At 44.5% G+C, this 23,177-nt stretch overlaps 1 long non-coding RNA gene across 2 annotated transcripts in view; it reads right to left on the bottom strand.

Moving 5' to 3' along the window:
- Positions 1–11,187: 11,187 nt before the first annotated feature.
- LOC147577147 (uncharacterized) overlaps positions 11,188–23,177 on the bottom strand; it is a 74,667-nt gene continuing 62,677 nt past the window's right edge. Inside the window, exons 1-3 of one of the 2 annotated variants that reach the window (XR_015239950.1) lie at positions 14,158–18,055; positions 11,997–13,898; positions 11,188–11,751 (exon numbers count right to left, since the gene is read on the bottom strand). This is a non-coding gene — a long non-coding RNA (uncharacterized LOC147577147). Of the gene's footprint in view, positions 11,752–11,996; positions 18,056–23,177 lie in introns of those variants that run through there. The other variant, XR_015239951.1, reaches the window with a different exon arrangement.

The following is a 23,177-nucleotide window of genomic DNA, read 5'->3' as shown; positions in this document are numbered from 1 at the left end:
GGGCCAAAATTTCCTTTGGAATGTTCAGGATTTGGACCATCGCACTTGCTGAGTTAATCCTTTATTGCATGCGACCTCTTCTGTCTCATGCTATTGGTCAAAGCAAGCACATGACTGGCCCAGAGTCCCAGTGGGAGGGCACCCCAGTTTCACAGCAAAAGGCAGGGATGCAGGGAGAAGTAGGGAAGCAGGGCCAGCATAGGGCCGGACGTGGAAGCCCATCATGGTCTCATCATTCCCAGGACGCAGCACATGTGCTCATGTGCTTCCTATGTGCTGTTCTCTACTTTCCCGCAACTCCCTAACTACATGGAAAGTTTCAGCTCAAGTTGTAAGATTTCCCTCCGCCCTGAAATCATCCCTGACCATCCCCAGCAGGGGCCTCCTTTTGAACTGATGATCAAGCTAAGGAATTATGGTTCTGGTGCCCGGTGCTCTGAGATGGGGAAGTGGCCTCTTTGCTGCTCTCTTTCTGATCCTTCTTCTGTCCCCTTCTCCTGATCATCCCTGAACTCAGTTTCACCCAGGACAATAGTTTACCCAGCCCTAGACTTGCTTCTGAGCCTCCCTGGACCAGCCATCTGCTTATGTTCCTGACAGACCTGCTCTCTGCCAGGAGTGGAAAGTGCAGATCAGTTCTTCTGATGGCTGTTTCTAATCCCCAGTCGTCACATTACCCACTTGGTTCTTCTCCTCCCACATGTTGAAGCTATTTCCACCACAGCACTGAATTAGTTAGAGCCCTTTACGTTCCATGCCCCATTGCTCAGGCTTGTAAAATGCTTTATGAGCAAATATATTGCCTTCTCCTTGACGCCGAAGGTGCAGAAGTGGGTTTGCCGTAAACAGGGTCTGACTCTGAGCAACTCCCGAGCCAGTCTCGAAGCCAAGCCAAGCCACCTGGTTATTTTATCCAACCCTGAAGATGTTGAATGGCTCTTTGCAAATATCACCTCCCCTTCCCTGAAGCCTGCTTTAATTTCATAACGGGAAATGATTTCTCTCCAGTCTGAGATCTCATGAACGTCTTCAAACACATTCTTCCTGGTATTATTTCCGTTTCCACAAATGCCTCATCTCCTCTTCCATGTTGTGGGTAACCAAAGGCCAGGAACCACCTCTCCATGGAATCCAAGGTCTAGTTCACAGGTGGTTCCCTGTAGATGTTTGATGAATGACTATTTGTTGATAGCTGGTAGATGGCCCTAAATAGCCCCCGTCCCAAAACTGGCAGGAAGAAGAGGTCAGGTGAGCTCTGTGTCCAACCCAACCCTGCAGGTCTGGAGCCAACGAGTGAGTGGGGACAACAGGCCACCGAAAAGGCTGAGGTAGGGACCTGACAATGCCATGCAGGTGGCCAGTTGAGAAACAGGGAAACCAGGCTGCAGGCTCCCTAAGGGTGGGAGTTTGTTTTAGTCACCTTTATATCCCCGGGGCTTAGCAAAACACCATGCACTCAGAAATCCCGAGACTAAACAAAGCCACCCTTGAGGAGGAAGCCCAAGCCAGAGGAGCAGGAAATACAAGGCACCAAAATTAGAGATGGAACTGAAGCGAGGGGGTTCTTGAAAATGACTTAAGAACCCTGACGTGGGGGTGAGAGAGTGGGTGCAGAGTGAAGCTGGTAGGTTGTATTTTCTTCCGCTTCCTCCAGGGCTGGGGGACCCATCAGCGCAGGCTCCATCTGGCCCCCAGAGACACCTGGAGCCACCTCACCCACCCTGGTGCCATGGTTGCAGAGCCACCTCCAGGGGCCAGGAGAGGTGTGGGAGAAGCTTCTAGAAGCTTCTAGAGAAGCTCCAAAGCAGCACTGCACAAACTTTAACGTGTGCATGGGTCACTGTGGATTTTGTGAAAGTGCAGGTTCTGGTCTGGTAGCTCAGTGGCGGGGGGGTGGCCTGAGAGCCCACACTTCTCACAGGCTCCCTGGTGATGCCGCTCTTGTAGCTCCGAGGTCTGTATCTGAGCATCAGGGGCCAGACTAGCACTGGTTCCCCATGCTGGCTGTGTGTTGTCATCGCCTCCTGGAACTTTAAAAACATCCACACTGGGTCACCTGGGTGGCTCAGTCAGTTAAGCGTCCGCCTCGTGATTTCAGCTCAGGTCACGATCTCACAGTTTCATGAGTTGGAGCCTCTCATTGGGCTTTGTGCTGGCAGTGTGGAGCCTGCCTGGGATTCTCTCTCCCTTTCTCTCTGCCCCTCTCCCACTCCTGCCGCCTCTCTCTCTCTCTCTCCTCTGAAAATAAAGAAATAAACTTAAAAAAATATCAGTACTTATTGCAATGGTGGGAAGATCTGCCATGAGGTCGGGTCGGTTGTTCTCCAAACTGAGAAGCTGGTCTGACAGCACCAGGAGCGCCTGGGAACTTATGAAAAACGCAAAGGCTTGGGCCCCATCCCAGACCTCTGGAATCAGACACTCCAAGGGTAGGGCCCAGCAATCTGGGTTTTAACAAGCCCTCGAGGGGCGCCTGGGTGGCACAGTCAGTTAAGCGTCCGACTTCAGCCTGGTCACGATCTCGCGGTCCGGGAGTTCGAGCCCCGCGTCGGGCTCTGGGCTGATGGCTCAGAGCCTGGAGCCTGTTTCCGATTCTGTGTCTCCCTCTCTCTCTGCCCCTCCCCCGTTCATGCTCTGTCTCTCTCTGTCCCAAGGATAGATAGACGTTGAAAAAAAAAAAAATTAACAAGCCCTCGAGGTGTATGCTGAAGTTTGTGAACCACTGTGTGCATTGCCTCCTGATGTGATGTGGAAGGTACAGAACATCCCCAAGAACCACCTATGTGAGGTTCTTGCTGGATGTATTGGAGCTGAATCTTAGCACAAGGAAACCGCGATTCTTCTCAGGCTTGGCCATGATATGTGCTTGTGTGGAAGAATACACTTTTTTTCTAAAGGGAGGCATGCTGCAACATTTAGGGGCAAAGTAGCAAAGTCAGGAGCTTTCTTTTGAATGGTTTGGCTACACGAAGTGTGTGTGTGATGGCGCGGGGACGGCCAGATGTTAATAGCTGGTGAATCTAGTTAAGAAGTTTAAAGGAGTCAAACAAATTCTTCTTCCACATTTTGTGTATTTGGGGAATTAAAAAATACAAATGAGGAAGTATTAACCATTTTGGGCTGTCGCTCTAGTGTTTTCTGATTCATTTAGTTTGGGGTAAAAGCTGAATATGTTGTAAAATCTCCCTGTGGTGATTCAAATGTGTACCCAGCATTGAGAACCTTGACTTTATAGTAGCTTTTCTTAGACTATGTCATGAAACCACCTGGGCTGCTGGTTTAAAATGCAAATCCTGAGCCTAATAAATCTACCAGGTCTCTTGGGCACAGCCTCAGGCAAGCACCAAGAGGATTCTGACGCTAACATTTGAGAATGTTTGTCTGAAACATTCTGTCAGAATATTAGGTCACCCCAATCCAGATTGCTAAGGACCCAGGAGGTAAACTGAACAAGTGAAGCAGGCTGGGTGTGAGGCAATAGGGAACAGTGGGGACTAACGCAAACAGAAGAATGTATTAAAGCTTCCAGATGGCTGAGAAGAGTGTGTTGTTGGTGGTGTTCAGAGTTACCAGATCTTTCTTCTTCCTTCCTTCCTTCCTTCCTTCCTTCCTTCCTTCCTTCCTTCCTTCCTTCCTTTCTTTCCTAAGAGGCACCAGAAATCTAGGTTTTAATCTCTCAATTTACATTGGTGACTGACCCCCAAAATATATTCAAACACCTTGCAATCTAAACAAAACATGTCTGAGGGTAGTGCTCAGTCTCCCGACCACGCATTTGCAACCACTGACACGGACTTAGCTCATAGCATGTACTCTGAGGGCCGTGAGTCAAGGATTCTCCAGCTCAGCAGAGAAAACCACAGCTTGCATTCTCCATCATGTTGCCATGTGTCCGATCCATGGCTTCCTCTGCAGGAATCCTCCCAAATATCCAGTCCAGAGTTCCTCTATTGTTCCCTAAGGGTATGATGTGTCCACACTCTCCTTTCTGGGGGATTTGCTGAGTCCGAGAGGAACATTTAGCAAAGGTGAGCTTCTGTTTGAGAGTTCAGGGGCTCAGCCTACCATGTCCCCTCAACCAGCAGCACAGGGGTGTTCTAGGACACCACTTTTCTTTTTAAAAAATTTTTTGAGTATAGTTGACACAGAAGGTTACATTAGTTTCAGGGGTATGACATTGATTTGATAAGTTTATACATTCTGCTATGCTCACCACAATTGTAGCTATCATCCATCACTAGACAACACTGTCCCAATACCATCGAGTGTGTTCCTTATGCTGTGCCTTTTATTCTCATAACTTATTCATTCCATAACTGGAAGCCTGTATCTCCCTCTCGCCTTCACCCATATTGTTTATCTCCCCATCCCCCTCCCCTCCAGCAACCATCCGTTTATTCTCTGCATGTATAGGTCCGATTCTGCTTCTTGTTTGTTTGTTTAGCCATTTGTTTTCTTGAACCACAGTGACTCTTCCTCACTGGAACCATTACAGAACAAACCATTGGAAAGTTGCTGAGCCTGACCCTGGAGTTGGAAGGAGAACTGGAGTGGATAGCACTTTCATCCCAAAGGTTTTTCCCTTTTTCTGCGGCTCCCAATCCAACGACCACATCAACTGTCCATAGATCTCAGGATACCAGGCTCTGGTCCCAGCACTGCACTACCCTGTTGTGTGAGCTCGGGCAAGTCCCATGTCTCTCTCCATACCACCAGCTCCTGCTCCATGAAAGAAGATTATCATCACTGGTTTTTAAAATTTTTTTTCAAATTTATTTGTTTATTTTGAGAAAGGAGAGTGTGAGTGGGGGAGGGACAGAGAGAGAAGGAGAGAGAGAATCCCAAGCAGGCTCTGTGCTTTCAGCATGGAGCCTGACATGGGGCTCGTTCTCGCGAGAACTGTGAGATCACGACCTGAGCCAAAACCAACAGTCAGATGCTTCACCCACTGAGCCACCCACGTGCTCCATCACTGTTTTTTTTTTTTTTTAGTAGCAGAACTCATTTATGAAATTCTGATGAAAGTGTACAACAAAACCCAAATATAAAACAAAAGCAATAGAGAGTTCAGTTCTTCCAAGGTTGATCGGGACATGTCAATGCTTGCCAATCGCCTCATAGAGCCGTAAGGTTCCAGGGAACAGAGTTTTGAAACTACAAGGTTTGCTTATTTTCAAGCAATTTTTCCAATCTGGAGCTTGCTTACTTTTCAAATTTGGAAATGCTATGTGAAAGATGTTCAGAAGTCATTTCCTCTAAATCTCCCACTGGTTCATATATTAACAACGACTTTAGGAAAAGCCAGTTCTCCCAGGCGTTCAGTGAAGCCCACAGTTACACAGAACTATGCTGGATGCTATAAACGAGACTAGCTATGGCCTCCAATTCCCAGGTGTTAGGACTGTAAATCCTGGCAGGCAAAAGGGGAGAGGGATTTTGGACAGATTCTAATTCTGTATTTTATGACCTATTCTAACCCCTGACCTCTTTCTGATAAACATAAAAACCTCACAGACTGAGACGTTAGGTGTCATCCCCACCCTGATTCGTGAAAACTTTTGTCTTGCTTTGCTTTCTGTAAATTATGTTATGACAACAATAGGTATTGTTTTTTCACGTTCCAGGTAATAATTACATAATATAATAACTGTATTATTTTTTTTTTTCAACGTTTATTTATTTTTGGGACAGAGAGAGACAGAGCATGAACGGGGGAGGGGCAGAGAGAGAGGGAGACACAGAATCGGAAACAGGCTCCAGGCTCTGAGCCATCAGCCCAGAGCCTGACGCGGGGCTCGAACTCACTGACCGCGAGATCGTGACCTGGCTGAAGTCGGACGCTTAACCGACTGCGCCACCCAGGCGCCCCGTATAATAACTGTATTATTAAGTGTATTATCAATCTTGCTTTTTCCAAAACAGACAAGTCGTACCAAAGAATGTAATATATGCCCTCTACCCTTCACCTCTCCCCACTCATTGAGAATAACTGACCCAATTTATTCTTCCTGATTTATGCTTATAGCCTTGGTTCCCTTCTAAAACGTGAAGACATTATATGGGGAGTGAAGTGGGAGTGAGGAGATTGGTGGGGATTTGGGTGAAATGAGATTAGCCTTGAGTTGTTAATTATTGAAACCAGGCTATTGGTATATGGAAATCCTTTAAATGTTCTCTCCACTTCCATATGTTTTGAAATTTTCCATAATAAAAAGGTTATATAAAGAAAATATTACCTACCTGTGCGTTGAAATGGAGTATTTTACCCAATTGCAACCCTAGAAGCACTTTGAACAGCACCCTCACTTTTGCAGCCGTGTCTGACATTGGTTCCAAAGCTGTCTCCACTCCCTGACTCTACCCATTTTGTCATAGCAGAATCTCACAATACGTCCCGTGAGGACAGACGAGGAATTGCAGCAGTCCAAATCCCAGATTGGAAGAAGCCTCAGACTCTGGGTATTTACTCCTTCACCCATCTCTTGCCAGCTGCAGGTGAAGCTGGTCTTAGCCACTGAAAGCCCTCTGTAGCCCTGACTGCAAAGGGTTAAATTTCTGCCCCTGAAATGACTGGGTTTCCCTTTGGTCGGTGTTGCCTTTCAGGCTCATGCCTTCAGGATGACTCAGTAGACCAATGCGACCATGAGTTTTTGGTTCCTGAATATATGTAACTGACTCAGATTACCAAAAATTGAGAACTGACTACATTAGGCTTCTCCATCCAGGTTGAAACAGCTCACCTGTATCCCAAATGGTGGGGAAAAGGCTTCCGTGGCACTGGATGCCTCAGAGGTTAGGCAGTGCAGTCTTGGAGTGGGGGTGGGGGGCGGAAATTGGAGGCTGCTACTAACTAAAGAATCTGTGGGACTCAAATACAGAGGGGAGGGGGCAGGGCACCAAAAGGACTGACACCTGAATAATCCATCTGTAGCAAAATGGCTTCCAACTAATTAAACATAGAAAAACCTCTTTTAGAGAAGATAATCCTATTGGATCAACTTGCAAGATTTTTCCAGCCAGCTTCTGCCTCTTGGAGCTTCAATTAAAAGCTGTTTAGCAGATGGCAGTTTCTGAGTCACAAAGTTAGACTCTCTGGCAACCATGTGTGCTTTTGGTTTCCCAGGGGATCCTGGCCACATATGGCCCTAGAAGAGGTGCGACAGCTCTTTCTTGGCAGACAACAGAGAGCTCCGCCCCCACCTCAACACACAGCTGACAGGGATTTCAATATAACCATCAAGGGTGATTAGCAGGAGGGATTTTCCAGATAATTCAGGAATTCAGGGAACGGAGCTTGAACATCATTTGTACAACCCTTTCTTTTTATAGAACGGAGAAACTGAGGCTCAGGGGAGTCCTGCAATCTATCTAAAGTCACCCAGGAATGGATAAACAGGGTCAGGACCAGCCTCATTCTTGATTACTAGAGAGACAACTTTTCTGTTTCCTTTGGGGACCTAATTCATTGCCGATCCTTTCCTTAAACCCACAGGCTCCTAAAGGATATTTTAGCAGCCATCTGACAAATTGGCTGGGAGAGGGGCTTGAAAAGTTTACTTTGTCCACCTCTTACTTCCCTACAGGACAAAACCTCTGAAGTGGAACCCCATTGCCCTCCTTTTCAGAGCTTTCCATTCATGTTGAAGTCACAGCTTCCTTGGGTTCTGTCAAAGAGAAACAGCCAAACCACTAGCTAAAGGCAGTAAGACATACTTTATTCAGTACTACTGCAGTAGGGGAGAGGCCTCCGCCCGGCTTCGCTGAGATGAAGGGCAGACGGCTTTTTAAGCGCTGGGGTGTGCCAAAGGAAAAGCACTTTTAAGAGTTGGGGTCAGGGCAGGATAACTGATGTGCCGAAAACTGGGTGACAGGGCCCTACCTTTCTCGATGATTACGTTTCAAAGCGATGGCTCTCGGGTCCTTGAGAAAAACGTTCCTAGCTTGTGGAAGATACAGCACAAAAAGAGAAAAGATTTACAGCTGCAAGTTTTTAAAAGGAAATGCTTCTAAGAAAAGGGAGGCCAGGAGCCTATAGTCAGGTTTTAGAACAAACAGTAAATTGTTTTGGCAGCATTGAGCTTTCTCAAGCAGGAATTTAAGTAGACTAGGGCCATCATTCTAGGAATGCTCCCTTGAGCTGTTAGAAACGATGCTAGTGCTGTGCAAGCCTCTTAGTGTAGAGGGCAGACAAATAATTTGTGTTGGGTGTTTGCGGTTTTCACGGGCCAAGGTTGAGGCCCAGTCAAGAAGAAGGCTCAGAGGAACAGACTCAAGTCTGGTCAAAGACAGAGACTGTTAGCGCTGACGAGACTTGCAGTGCTCTGCCAGTCAGAAAGTTGATCCAGAGAGTTCCCCGTATTTGTGACCATAGTTTAAACCTATTTCTTCCTGTTCTTTACCAGAGCTACAAGTTGGTTCATGATCTGTTTTGGAATGGTTCTTCATATATTTACAATCAATCTTTTCCAAACTGGATTTTAAGTTGTTTGAAGACACGGCGTATGTATTACTTTTTTTAAATATTTATTTATTTATTTATTTTGGTGGAGGGGAACAGGGCAGAGAGAGAGGGAGAGAGAATCCCAAGCAGGCCCCGCAGTGTCAGCAAAGAGCCAAATGCAGGGCTCAAACTCACAAACTGTGAGATCATGACCTGGGCCGAAATCAAGAGTCAGATGCTTAACTGACTGAGCCACCCAGGTGCCCCAACATTTTTAAAAAAACCTTCCATTGCACCCTGTAAGTGATTGAACTGATAATCATTCATTGACCCACCTGGAAGATTACAGTCCATTTTCAACAATGTTAACCAACATCCCAGGGTCCAGATCCTGTTTCTATAGCCATCTCTGTGATTTTTTTTTTTTTTTTTCTGAACCCTCTTCCAACATGGGAGGCCAAAGTGAGGCTCATCCATTCTCTTTCAAAAAGTCCCCAACAATTTAACTCCTCAAACTCTTCCAGAGCAACAGCTAAAGGCCAAACACTGTCCTGGAAGCTGGGGAGGAAGAGATCAGTGGGTCAGGGTTTCTGTCAGTGGACTAGTGGGAAGACTGATAAGTAAATCAACCAATGATTCCAATACTTGGTGACAAGCTCAGTGTAGAGGTGTGTGCACAAAAGAAGGTCCCTTCAGGGGACGCCTGGGTGGCTTAGTTGGTTGAGCGTCTGACTTCGGCTCAGATCATGATCTTGCGGTTCGTGAGTTCGAGCCTCGCGTCGGGCTCTGTGCTGACAGCTCAGAGCCTGGAGCTTGCTCCGGATTCTGTGTCCCCCTCTCTCTCTCTCTGTCCCACCCCGCTTGTGCTCTGTCTCTGTCTTTCAAAAATGAATAAACATATAAAAAAAATTAAAAAAAAAAATAAGTTCCCTTCAGTTTGTATGGAAAATGGTTAGGGAAAGTCTCCCAGAAGAAACATCATCTGCTTGGGTTAGGCCTCCTCCAAGGAGAGCCTGAAAGGAGAAATCTTGGACAAGTGATTTATTTATTTATTATTTTTTTAATTTTATGTTTAGAGTGTGGGATTTTTAAAAAAAATTTTAATGTTTATTTTTGAGAGAGAGAAAGAGATAGAGACAGAGCACGAGTGGGAGAGGGGCAGAGAGAAAAGGAGACAGAGTCCAAAGCAGGCTGCAGGCTCTGAGCTGTCAGCACGGCCAGTGCCTGATGCTGGACTCGAACCCACGAAACACGAGATCATGACCTGAGCTGAAGTCGGACACCGAACCGACTGAGCCGCCCAGGAGCCCCATTGGACAAGTGATTTATTGAAGGAGATCAGAAAAATTCTGTGAAGAAATGAGGGAAGCATGACAGAGCAGGGGGAGCAGGTAGGCAGAGATGTGATTTCAGCGGTGGAGTCTAGCCTTAGTTTGATCCCAAGGGTGTATCTGGAAGGTAGTGTCAATTGCACCAGAGTTGCCCTTCATGGAGTCGAAGAGGCCAGACTTCTGTACTCCTTATCCGTCAGTCGTGGGCTATAGGCTGCTCCCCGGGAGGAGGGTGCCTAACATCCTGCATAATTCTGGGAGAAGGAGCTCCTGCTGGCTGCGGGTGAATCTGTGGGAAGGGATGTAGCTTTCAGCAGCTGGGATGAGTGTACCTGCCCGACTAAACAGGGATCTTGGTGGGGTGCGGGCAGCCTCCACTACAACACCTGAACTGACCCCTGAAAGAGGAGAGCACTCAAAGTTAACTATAGGGAATATACGGGACGGGCAATGATCGGGCATTTCAGGGCAAACTTACAGAGGGAAGAGAGAACACAATGAGTCTAGAAAGGACAGAGGTTTGGTGGCTGTCTTAGCTCAGGCTGCTATAACAAAATAGCCACAAACTGAGGGGCTTGTAAACAACAGACATCTGTTTCTCACGGTTCTGGAGGTCAGAAGTCAGAGATCAGTCCAGTATGGTCAGGTTCTTGTGAGACCCCTCTTCCGGGGTTGTAGACTGCTGTTTTCTTGTTGTAGCCCCACGTGGAAGAAAGAGGGCAAGAGAGCCCTCTTGCCTACTACCTGTAGTAGTAATTACACTACTATTCACATTCCAAACCCCCCCCCCCCCACCGCCTCCCCGCTTCTGCCATCACACTGGGGGTTAGGATTTCAACATACAAATTGGGGCAGGGGCACAAACATTCAGCCCATTGCACCATAAATGGAACGCTGGATTTAAAAAGCAGGGAGTGTACGGGAGCCTGGGTGGCTTCGTCGTTTAAGCCTTCGACTTTGGCTCAGGTCATGATCTTCTGGTTCGTGAGTTCAAGCTCCGCATCAGGCTCTGCACTGATAGTGCAGAACATGCTTGGGGTTCTCTCTTCCTCTCTCTCTGCCCCTCGTGCAGTTTCTCTCTCTCTCAAAGTAAATAGACTAGAACTTAAAAAAATAGGAGTGCCTGGGTGGCTCCATCGGCTAAGTGGACGACTTCGGCTCAGGTCATGATCTCATGGTTCATGAGTTCGAGTCCCACGTCAGGCTCTATGCTAACAGCTCAGAGCCTGGAACCTGCTCCAGATTCTGTCTCCCTCTCTCTTTGCTCCTCCCCTCCTTGTGCTCTGTCTGTCTCCCTCTCAAAAATAAATAAACATTTAAAAAAAAACTTAAAAAAATGAAAATGAATAAAAAATAAAAAGAAGGGCGTGTGTGCAAACACCAGCCAATAAGAGTGGGCAAGAACCCCTTCCCCATCTTCAGTATTTAATGTCTACTTTTCTCCTGCCTCCAAGGAGACTGGAGATACAGACACTGGGAAAACTGAGCGGAGGATGGAAAAGGTGTAGACAGAAGGATTACCAGTGTTAAGTTATGTGACATTTGAGTGCCTCCAGTTCACAAGGTTGTCTGTTCCTCCCCCAGTAGTAGGAGATACTCATCGACTCTTCTGAGGCCCAGTTCTTTGAAGAGGCATTTAATTTGTTCACCTGCAGTCAACACCCGAGAAGCCCAAAGACAGTCATTCATACTCTGTGATTGTTTGCACGGCCCGTCACTCTCATCTGAGGCAGTTAGCTGGTTCTGGCCCTGAATCCATCTTCCTCTCGCCAAGCTCATTCATCAGGACCTTGAGTTCTGCCTGGTGTTCACAAATTGATAAATTGGTGTTTTGTTCTGTTTTGCTCCTTTCTTGAGAAGTTATTTCCCTTTGAAAAGTTTCCACCCACGAGAGACGATACTTGTTTTGGTATGTGATTACAGCTAAATCTTGTATAAATGCATTGATGAAATTGCTTGAACCAAGAATCTACCCTGAACCTAACTCTTTTTTTTTTTTTTTTTTAATTTTTTTTTTCAATGTTTATTTATTTTTGGGACAGAGAGAGACAGAGCATGAATGGGGGAGGGGCAGAGAGAGAGGGAGACACAGAATCGGAAACAGGCTCCAGGCTCTGAGCCATCAGCCCAGAGCCCGACGCGGGGCTCAAACTCACAGACCGTGAGATCGTGACCTGGGTGAAGTCGGACGCTTAACCGACTGCGCCACCCAGGCGCCCCTGAACCTAACTCTTAAAGGTGTCAAAAGATTATAAAAGGCTTTTGTTGAGATAGTGTACACCCAGACATGATTGGATGGTTGGCAAATGCAAACTTACAAAATGGCAGCCAGCTCCACAGATGTCTTATGTGAGCAATATTCCTTCCTCGCTTTTCTAATAACCAAAATAATTTTTTGGATCCTCAGGAACTGGTCTGATTTTCATTTCCACTTCACTGGCACTCCCGTGTACTTTCCGGGTTTTTGTGTTCATCTATTCATTCCATAAATCCATAAAGCAAATCGTTTAAAAAATACTTATATATCACAATTGGGACAGTTTTAAGAAATAAAAACACAGTGATGTTCTGATTGTCTATTGCGGCATAACAAATCATCCCAAAGCTTAGCCTTAAAACAATGACGATGGACTGCATCATCTCAGCCCTAGTTCGCATTGGCTGGGGTGGCTCCAAAGCTGGGAACTGGAATCATCTGAAGGAAAATGCACTCAACTGTCTGAAAGTTCATGACGGCTATCTGCTGGGACCTCGGCAGGGGCTATCAGATGGAACGCATACGCATGGCCTCTCCATGTGGCCTGGGCTTTCCTGAAATATGGTGGCTGAGTTTCTAGGGTGTGTGAGAGAGAGCAGAATAGAAGCCATATTATACCATGCACCACTTACCCAAACAGTTACAAAAGCTCATCCATTTTCAAGAGGAATGGATATAGACTTCTTGACGGGAAGAGTGTCAAAGAATCTTCAGGCATATTTTAGAATCAGTATAGCTAAGATGACCATATAATTCACTGTCCAATGCAAGACGTTTTGAGAGCAAAAGCGGGTGCTTTTCAAGCATGAATAAAACTGTCCTTGGTAAACCAAGACAGGTCACCTCTACTACAACACTCTCACCAAGCTCTCATAAATCCCTTTGCTTCTAACATTCACTGTGTCATTTTAAAACATACTCTTTACTAATTGAAATTTGTGTTTTAAAATCTATTTTTTGATAATTTCTTGTTTCTAAATCACAACTATTACCTTCAGATTGCTTGTTCATGATGAATCTGGAGCTTGATGGTTACAAATCTTGTCCCACTACATCCTTCCTGCTAATTGGGACAGCTTCTGGCACTGTGGATAGAAGTGCTTGGAATGCCTTCTCTCTCAGATGAGAGAAACCCAAGCAGTGGAAGAATTTGCTTCAAGAAATGCTTTTTTAAAAACCTCATTTTTTGGCTAAGTGGTAAAAAAACACAGTGATGACTCATCAGTTGAAATCAGATCCTTCATCCCAAAAAAGTGTTTTTATAAGAAGTGGGTGTTTTTTTTTTTTTCTTTCCCCAAAGGCAGTCTGCATAATATTTGGTGCTTCTCTTTTCTGAGTCATACATTCCATCTCAGTGGAAAGTGACAGTTTCAGACTTGAGCCAATAACATTTTATTTTCAGAGCTGTGCACGACGCCCCCTTATCCAGGGATCTGCTTTTGCCTTCATCCCTGAGAGGAGTTCAGGCACGGACCATTCCACACCAACAGTCTCCCTTTCCCCCCTTCCCTTGGCCAGTTATTAACCTGTTTTTCTAAAGACCCTGGAGCAGAATAAATGCCTAGAGAGAGCATTCAGAAACAGCACCTAGTTGTAAATAAGCATGGCAAGTTTAATGTCCTTCTAGAGGCAACCACAGTCAAACACTGTCAATCTCTGCCTCACAATCCTGGGTCTCCACGCAGGAGCCTTTATTCACAACCTACCCCCCCACCCCGAAAACATTTTCTTTCTGTTGTTTCTTTCTTGTGACTCTGCAACTCTGTGTCGTTACTGAAAGAAAGTGATGTGATTCATTTCTGATCCATGAAAGCAAACATCCCATCCTGTTCAGTTTGTCTTCTTGGAAGCCTCCACAAATACCTCCTTGCTAGAAAACAAAAATGTAAAACTTGTATCCATTTCTGTTCCAGAATGAAAGACACAGGAAACTTTTATGAGTCTGGAGCTAAGGCCTGAGCTTCACAAATTAAGAAGGTATTTAAGAGAGCTTCAATGAGAACATTAAGACTAGGAAACCTGAGGGGAAAGAGTTAAAAGAACCAGCAGGGATTGGGAACAGCAGCATCCAACAGCTGCCTGGATGGCAAGTGGGACTGGACTTAGGGTGACCGACTGTCCCAGTTTACCTGGAATGAGGGGGTTCCTGGGATGTGGGACTTTCAATTTTTTAATCCAGGAAGTTCTGGGAATACCGGGACAAGTTTGCCACCCTGACTGGAGCTCTCTTTCCTAATCAGAAGCTACCCCCACCGTTGTGCCGCAAAGAGCCAGGTTCTGCTCTGGAAAGGTAGGAGGGGGCAACGATGATCCCAGGCCAGGAACTGGAAGGGAAAGAACAAAGCCAGAGGCAGAGACTGTCATTTAGACTTCCAGGTTCAGTGTGCTAAGTAAGGGACGTTTGGGATAAGAAAGGGGCGGTGGTGGGGCGCGTGGGTGGCTCAGTCAATTGAGCCTCCCACTCTAGATTTTGACTCGGATCATGGTCTCACGGTTTGTGAGTCTGAGCTCTGCATTGGGCTCCATACTGCCAGTGGGATTCTCTCTCTCTTCCTCCCTCTGCCCCTCCCCAGTGCTCTCTCTCTCTCTGTGTGTCTCTGTCTCTCTCTCTCTCAAAGTAAATAAACAAACTTAAAAAATTAAACAACACAAAAAAGGTGCAGTGATGAGAGTGAACAATCCTGTTAATGGCTCAAAAGCACCGGGCAGAACTCCACCCTGTAAGAAAAGGATCACTCAATTAGGTAAAATGAACAGATTCCACCCGAGCTTTTAAACTCCCTTCCACGCAGCCTTCCAAGAGTCCTTGTGAGTTAGGGGTAGTCTGGGGCTCTAGCCAAATCCCAGGGCTCCGCTCCTGTTCCTCCCACACGCTGTGGACCCTCCCTCTCCATTCATCCCCAGAGGCTGTGCATTCGTTATTCAAAGCTCCCTTTCTCGTGCTCACAGGCCCTCTGCACCCCAAACGGCTGGAAGCCAGGAGCACAACCCAGCTGGGCCCCCCTGCACTGAAGGAACTGGAGAGGCAGTTAATATCATCAATAATATGGAGTCTCCTCCTTGGTCACTTCTCTCTTCAAGAAAAACAGTATCAAAAAGTCAGAAATAAAGCAAAGTAGATACATGACCCGTATTGTCAAGCCTACCTTGGGGTCCTTTGACTTTCTAGTCAAACTTCGTTTGACTTGCTATTTAGTCTTGAGTCAATATTTTATGACTCTCCAAGGTTAGCTATTAATTTGTTGAAAATCATTAAGGTACAAATGGTTTTTATCCAATAGTGATACAAACGATTGTTTTCCTATAGAGAGAAAAGTGGCATCTGTTTGATAGAAACTATAATTCTAAAGGTTATGGTTTTATTGCCTTGAAAAAAATAACTAGTTTGTTTCTAACTTAGTGAACTTATTCCATATTTTTCTTGTACTTCCATATATACGTTATCTTGTACATCTTATACACCTGGTTCCTTATTAATGAATTAAGATAAAACTGTGAAGGGCACCTGGGTGGCTCAGTCAGTTGGGCATCTGACTTCAACTCAGGTCATGATCTCGTGGTTCATGGGTTTGGGCCATGCATTGGGCTCTGTGCTGGCAGCTCAGAGCCTGGAGCCTGATTTGGATTCTCTGTCTCCTTCTCTCTCTGCCCCTCCCCCACTTGTGCTCTGTCTCTCTGTCTCTCTCTCTCAAAAATAGATAAACATTAAAAAAAAAACATTATATAGGTATTTATCCAAGGGACACAGGTATGCTGTTTCGAAGGGACACGTGCACCCCCATGTTTATAGCAGCACTATCAACAGTAGCCAAAGTATGGAAAGAGCCCAAACATCCATCACTGGATGAATGGATAAAGAAGATGTTGTGTATATATATACATATATATATACACACACACACACACAATGGTGTATTACTTGGCAATGAAAAAGAATGAAATCTTGCCATTTGCAACTACGTGGATGGAACTGGAGGGTATTATGCTAAGCGAAATTAGAGAAAGATAAATATCATATGACTTCACTCATATGAGGACTTTAGGAGAAAAAACAGATGAACATAAGGGAAGGGAAGCAAAAATAATATAAAAATAGGGAGGGGGACAAAACGTAAGAGACTCTTGAATATGAAGAACAAACAAAGGGTTGCTGGAGGGATGGTGGGAGGGGGGGATGGGCTAAATGGGTAAGGGGTACTAAGCAATCTACTGAAATCATTGTTGCGCTATATGCTAACTAATTTGGATGTAAATTAAAAAAAATAAAATTAAAAAAAAGAACATGCATAGCAATGAATTTCTTTGAGAAAGTGCTACCAAAATTACAAGCTGACAGGCTAATCAGGGTGGCTTAAAGCACAAGTTCTATTTTCTGTTTTCATCTTTTTTTTTTTTTTTTTTTAGCATGTCTTGTTTTAAGCAATATGGTTCTTAGGTAATTTGACTGAAAGGCTTTCCTTTCCAACATAAAACTAGAAGAGGAAGTTCAAATTAAAAATTATTTCCTTTCTTTGAAAAAGAAAAAAAGCATCACCATATCACTTGGACACAGCAATTCCACTTCTAGAAGTTTATCCTAATAAAATATGTGCCAAAACGTAAAATAAATAAATAAATACACATTAAAAAAACATTATGTACTCATAATGTATTTTTGTGGGAATTATGGTTTTTTTTAAGCATTTTAATAATTATGCCCTGGGAAGTTCTCCCCACAGCACCTCTATTTTTGGTTCTCCTTGGACCCACAAAAATACAGTCTTAAGTCATGAGTCCTCTTCATCTTTCTGTTCTTCAATCACTGATGACACCCTGGGCCTCCCTCAGGGTTGTGGTAAAGGGCACCTTCAGGTTAAAAAAAAAATTTTTTTTAAAGGAATTATTCAGTTGCAGAGTTATAGATAATAGGAAAATCAGGATGCTAAGATGTCCAGCAATGGAAAATAAAAAATTGTGGTACATCAACATTAAATATTATGCAGCTATTAAGTATAATCATTGTCAAGACTATTGCAGCAACATGGAAAATGCTGAGGTGAGCTTGTGAGAAGACAGTATTTAAGATAGGAACTGGAAGTTAAGACAAACATGAAAATATCTGTGAGGAGGTGCTCATAGGAAGATTTCTCATCCCCCCCCAAATTTTATGTAAGATGTTTTTTGTCCTTTCAATGAAAAAAAAATTTTTTTAAGAAAATTTAAAACCCAAGCAACCAGGACATCATTATTATGTGATATTATTGATGTCATTAACACCAACATGGTCATAAAACTATCATTTGGAGATTTCACTGAATAACTCTCCTGAAATCTCCCCAAACTTGCCCATTCTACCACTCTTTCACCTCTGAATGCTTAGGAGCTCTAAGGTCACCTTCAACTCAATCATGCTGTGTGACCAGTTCTGGTCACACAGCATGACTGAGTTGAAGGTGACCTTAGAGGCAAAGCTCTAAGGAAAGGCAAAGCTCTAAGAATTAGAGCTTGGTGGGTAGGAATTGGAGAGGTGAGCTTCCAAAGGTTTATGAAAACAAATGAGACCTCAACTCTCAGCCTCACGGACAGGGATGTTAGCAGCTCTGCCCACAGACTCTCAGGTCCCCTTTGGGGGCAGTCATGTTCCAGCCCCATATCTACGCTTACGGCACTGTTCTTGGTGCCCAAAACTCTACCCAACTCACCCAAATTCGATTTTGGGTCAGAGCTGCTGAACATGCACCCTCTAGACCCCAAACTGGGACCCAGGACCAAAATCCCTTTTGCCCACCCTGCCTTCCCACAGCTTGGAACATCTATGCCTGGCCACGGAGAGCCCTTCCTGACCACATATGTGGCATCTGGTTGTCCTTCTGAGGACAGACCTTTCCCTCCCCACCCTCTTGGAGAAAACCACAAAAACAAGACAGGAGCCAGCTGTGTTCCAAGGGGAATATTTTCACCCTACTCCCACTTCATTAAGCTCTTTGGCCCAGGACACAGGCAATGGGACATTTATGAGGCTTCCCAGAGGTACCCATGCAACAGGCCCAACTACCTGCCAGCTCCGACCTCACTTGAAGTTGCTTTTGGTTCTCCGGCAGCTGATGTTTTAAAGCTGGCTCATCTTCTAAGTGCATGTATTTACAAACAGACTGTACTGATGTTCCTTAAAAAACTCCCTCCTTCTGAGTCCTTGACTCAGTCTGTGTTCATTGAGTCAGAGTCATATTTTGTTTGATATGTTGGTGCAATCTTAGCTGTTTTTCAAGCACAGATCCCAAGCATCAGCTTCTGATGGGCAGGGACATAGTTTACATTTCTTGATAGCCCAGGAGCGAACACAGAACCCTACAAAGAATAAGTATCTCTTGGAAAATTGGAAACCACTCAAATGTTCATCAATAGGGAATGGATAAACCAATTATGGTTTCTTTATACAACAAAATGTTATTCAGCTATAGAAAGATGCACTGACACATGCAACAACATGGACAAATCTCAAAAGCATGACATTGAGCAAAAGAAACACACACAAAAGAGCATATATGGTATGATTCCATTTCCATGAAACTCTGGAACCAGCAATGCTACTCTGTGATAGAGGTCTATTATAGACTGAATGTTTGTGTGTCCCCCCCGCCCCCAAATTCCTGTGTTGAAGCCTTAATTCCCAGTGTGGCTATATTTGGAGATGGGGCCTCTAAGAAAGAAATCAAGGTTAAATGAGGCTGTAATGGAGAGGCCCTGATCCAATTAGATTAGTGTCTTTCTTTCTTTTTGTTTTTAATGTTTATTTATTTTTGAGAGAGACAGAGTGTTAGCGGGGAAAGAGCAGAGAGAGAGGGAGACACAGAATCTGAAACAGGCTCCAGGCTCTGAGCTGTCAGCACAGAGCCTGACATGGAGCCAGAATCCACAGACCACGAGATCATGACCTGAGCTGAAGTCGGATGCCCAACCGACTGAGCCACCCAGGCGCCCCAAGATTAGTGTCTTTTTAAGAAGGGAGACCACAGTGCTCACATACATACAAAGAACAGGTCATGTGAGGACACAGTGGGAAGGTGGCAATCTACAAACCAGGAAGAGGGCTCTCACCAGGAACTGAATTGGCCAGAACCTTGATCTTGGACTTTGAGGCTCCAGAACTGTGAGAAAATTAATTTATGTTGTTTAAGCCACCCAGTCTATTGTATTTTATTATGGCAGCCCTATGACAAGATGAAAATAGTGGTTACCTCTGGGGTAGTTGGTATTGACTGGAAAAGGACACAAGGGAATTTTCTAGGGTGAAGGAAATGTACATCTTGATAGGGTGGTGGTCACATGGATACTTACATATGTATATGCAAAAAAGCATCGAGCTATACACTTAAGATATGTGTATTTTACTACATGTAGATTGTAACTCAATAAAGACATGAAAAAAAATTGGTAAGAACGGTTATCCCTTCACTATAACTCACACCCTCTAACTGATCAACTTGGGATATAGGTTTATCAAACACCCACTATGGGCAGATTCTTGCAGTAACCACAGATATAATGACAGAGTGGGGGAAAGGGAGCTTGGGCCCTAGATCTCAGGGAGTTTTTTCAACTCCAAAAGCAATATCTGGAAGTCCTCAAGTCACAGCCACTGTGGCAAGTTGTACCAAATGCTAACAGCTCATTAAGAGACTTTTGACACTCTGGAAGTCACATTAATTCCTTCATGCTTCTACTGAGGCAGCTGTTGCCTGCTCCCTTCAAGAACCAGGCAGACCCCTGATCTGTTCATCTGCTGGAAAATACCACCAGGAAAAACAAAAGAGAAATGGGAAAGCTGGTGTAGGAAGTCTTGGTGAGATATTAAACTGTGAAATTCAGACCTTAAACACTCCCTCTACTCAAGCAAAAGAATCTGCAAAAGTATTTACGCCCACATTTCAGCAGTTGACTTTTCTGTAGAGTACAGTATTAATGGAGTTGTTAGCAACTTGGGGCAAAAATGAGAAATTCTTCCCCAGGTTGTTCCCACTCCTTTCTTTCCAGAACTTTGGCCATGCCAGTGAAACGCAGTGAGATACCACTGAAGAAGCATTGTAAACGAGGGGCAAGATTGACATATTGCCTCCCAGGGAGAAATGTGCCATTTCCTTTCCAGGCTCTCTGCAATTACAAAAAAAAAAAAAAAAAAAAAAGTTGTTTTCGTAAAGTCACTGACATTCTAGAAAATGTGTTCCACCGCTTGTCCCTTCTATGTTCTTAAGAGAACATCGTTGGTTGATCACAGCACTGTTAATCATGGAGTCCAGTTTCAGAGGTAGAGACATGCTTGAGCCAAATGGTGCTGGCTCATGACAGCCAGTTGTTAAATGTTAGGAATCTTGCTAGCTGGTTGCTAAACATGCTCATTATTAAAAATTAAATTATATAAATTTATACTTACATGAACATTAAAAAAAAGGTAATGGGGTGCTCAAAATTCATCACTTCCTAATTATTTGACTACATTTTATTATTATTATCTATGTACCTAAGGTTACTTACATATATGGTGTCTGGAAACACTATACAATGATGTGCTGTAAAACAGTCTCAGGAACCGGCCCTGAGGTAAAATCTCTGCCATTTTATTGTCAGTCTTGTCCATAATGGCGCCCCTGGCGAAAGCCGCAGAAGGCAATTTGTTGGGGTAGAATGAAAGTGGAAGGGTTGCCTTTGGGCTGGGGTGGCAGGCAGGGTGGGCTAAATAATTTGCAGGACCCAGTGTAAAATGAAAATATGGGGTGGTTTGCTCAAAAATTATTAAAGATTTCAAAACGGCAACAGCAGAACATTAAACTAAGCATGGGCCCTTGTGATCACAGCGCCCCTTGTGAATGCCCACAAAACCAACTCTGGTAGCAGGTCACCATTTGCCTGTGAGAATCTTGTATTATCTGAGTGTTTGTAATGCAGGGGCTGCCCACTTGATTTTCAAGGACAAAGTTTCCAGGCAAAAGTCTTGAAAGCCCATGCCCTAACTTTGGAGGAGAGCCATGGTCCTGGAGAGGCCAATAGAATAGATCTCAGGGTTTGAGGAGGTTCCACTTCCCTGAAGCCCCAAAGGTTCCAGAGCCCTGGGCCCCTACTGGAATCTGGAGTGGACACAGAGATGTCCCAGGGAGATAGGGACAGAGGTGAAGGCAGAGAACATTGCCCTTGGCAGTCCCTCTAGAAAGGAGGTCACAGCTGAGCAGATAAACACCCACAGGAAGCCCCAGCCCTGCTCTGCTTCAGAACAAGTCCCAAGTGTCTCAGGTCTGACTCTTCCTCTTTGGCCAAGTCACCCCTTTCTACTCTCTGATGCTGCCTTGAGAAGAAGCCAAACCAACAGAATGACCAACTTATCCCTGGGATTTCCTAGTTTTAGCAATGAAAGCCCCATGGCTTGGGAAACTTAGAACTGAGATGGTTGGTCACTCTACAAACCAATGTCACAGCAGGAGGCCCCATTCTGAAAAGGCTTAAGTCCTTCCTGTGGGCAGACGTCTTCCAAGACTAACTGGCTAAGTTCCAATAATTCGATGCAACAGATCAACTCCTGGTTTACTATCTCCAGGTACATTCTCCCTCATTGCTCACCAGGATCTTCCATCATTCACAGCCAGATATAGCAAGGGCATCCTACTAACTATGGCTATGATCGATGATTGGTAGCAGCTACCCTGGGTTTTTCCCACCTGAAACAACCCCACCCACGCCCTGGGCAGTGGTCCTCATCTCTGGATACACGTGAGAATCCCCTGGGGGACTGAGTTTCAATGTTGTTCAAAGCTCCCAGTCATTCTGATGCGCAGCCAGAGTTAAGATTCACTGCCCTAAGGACCTGAAACACTGGGCGCTCGAATGTCTCTATGTCCAAAATACAGTTTTCTGAGGAAAACCTTGCTTCTATCCATGGTCCACTCCAGCCCACCTCCCTGTGAGTGTGGAGTGGATCTCCACAGGCATAAGTCCCAGTGTGAACCATAACAATTTTTTTCAAACCAAAGAGAATATAACCCTTATATTACATTTTCTTGATTGTCAAAACATTTGATACTACTCGTAACTGACCAACATGCACATTTTTTTCTCTAGGTACGTGCCGTTTAAAGATTAAAACCCTGAAAAAAAAAATAATAAAGATTAAAATCCTGGATCCCAGGTTTCATAGACAATGACCAGGGGAATCTATTGATTATACGGTTGGAATGTTCTTATTCTATGAATATTGTGATTCTGATGACTAGTCATATTTCCTTCTTTACATTGACTGCTAGGAAGATCGGAGTGGCTCACTTTTAGCAATTGCATAGACATCATGATCTACGCGTCATATGCTAATTTTACTTCTGGTTTCATCTTACTCCCTAAGCTGACTTTCCCTTTGACCCAGCGTCCTTAGCTATTTATTCTGTTCAATAAAATTGAATGTACACACAAGCTGCCACAAACCCTTTCAGAAGAAAGTCCTAAAATACAAACAAATAAAATGCAGATGGTAATTGCTATTTTTAGGAAGAAGCAGAGCATAAAAATGTTGTACAGACTCTACAAAGCAGTTCATGCTGATTCTTGTGATGCAAAGCTTCCAATCTTTAATCCAAAGCTACCTTTTCAGGATGCATGCTTTCCCCCACAACTCATACAGAAAAAGGACTGATGCCCAAATACCCAATCCAAGAAATGTCCTTTGGCCTTTCTCTGACATTGTCTTCTGGTCTCTCCAAGAGGCCCAGTAAGGAGCAGAGGATTGCCTTCAAAGCACACTTATCTTCCCCAGTCAAGGACACAATTATGTAGATTGGTTACAAGCTCAACTATGCACTTTGTGAGAGTGATTTCACTGCTGGGTTGGAGAGCTACCACAGTCAGTTCTTCTAATTAATTTATTTGATTTATTTACAGAGTTGTGAGAGAGTCTTAAAATCAATATGCAAATATAATTTAAAATGCAGACCAATATTTTGAGCCAAGAGCATGGGCATTTTTAATGGGAATGCAGGGTAGTTTTATGTCTGAAGCTATGGCTCTTTGTGGCTGGTGACTTGGTTCTCCATGGGGTTGTATTTGCAGATGCTAGGAATTTGGTTTCCAAGAACTCTCTTGTTCGGAAAGCAGGGACGCTGTGTGGGTTGTTTAAGATTTATTCACTTTCCTC

The sequence above is a fragment of the Puma concolor genome, chromosome C2, assembly GCF_028749965.1.
Source record: "Puma concolor isolate L17-30 chromosome C2, mPumCon1.1.hap2, whole genome shotgun sequence".
NCBI classification, from domain to species: domain Eukaryota; kingdom Metazoa; phylum Chordata; class Mammalia; order Carnivora; family Felidae; genus Puma; species Puma concolor.
Note: the sequence above shows the minus strand (reverse complement) of the source record. Positions and strands in the feature narration are given on the sequence as shown.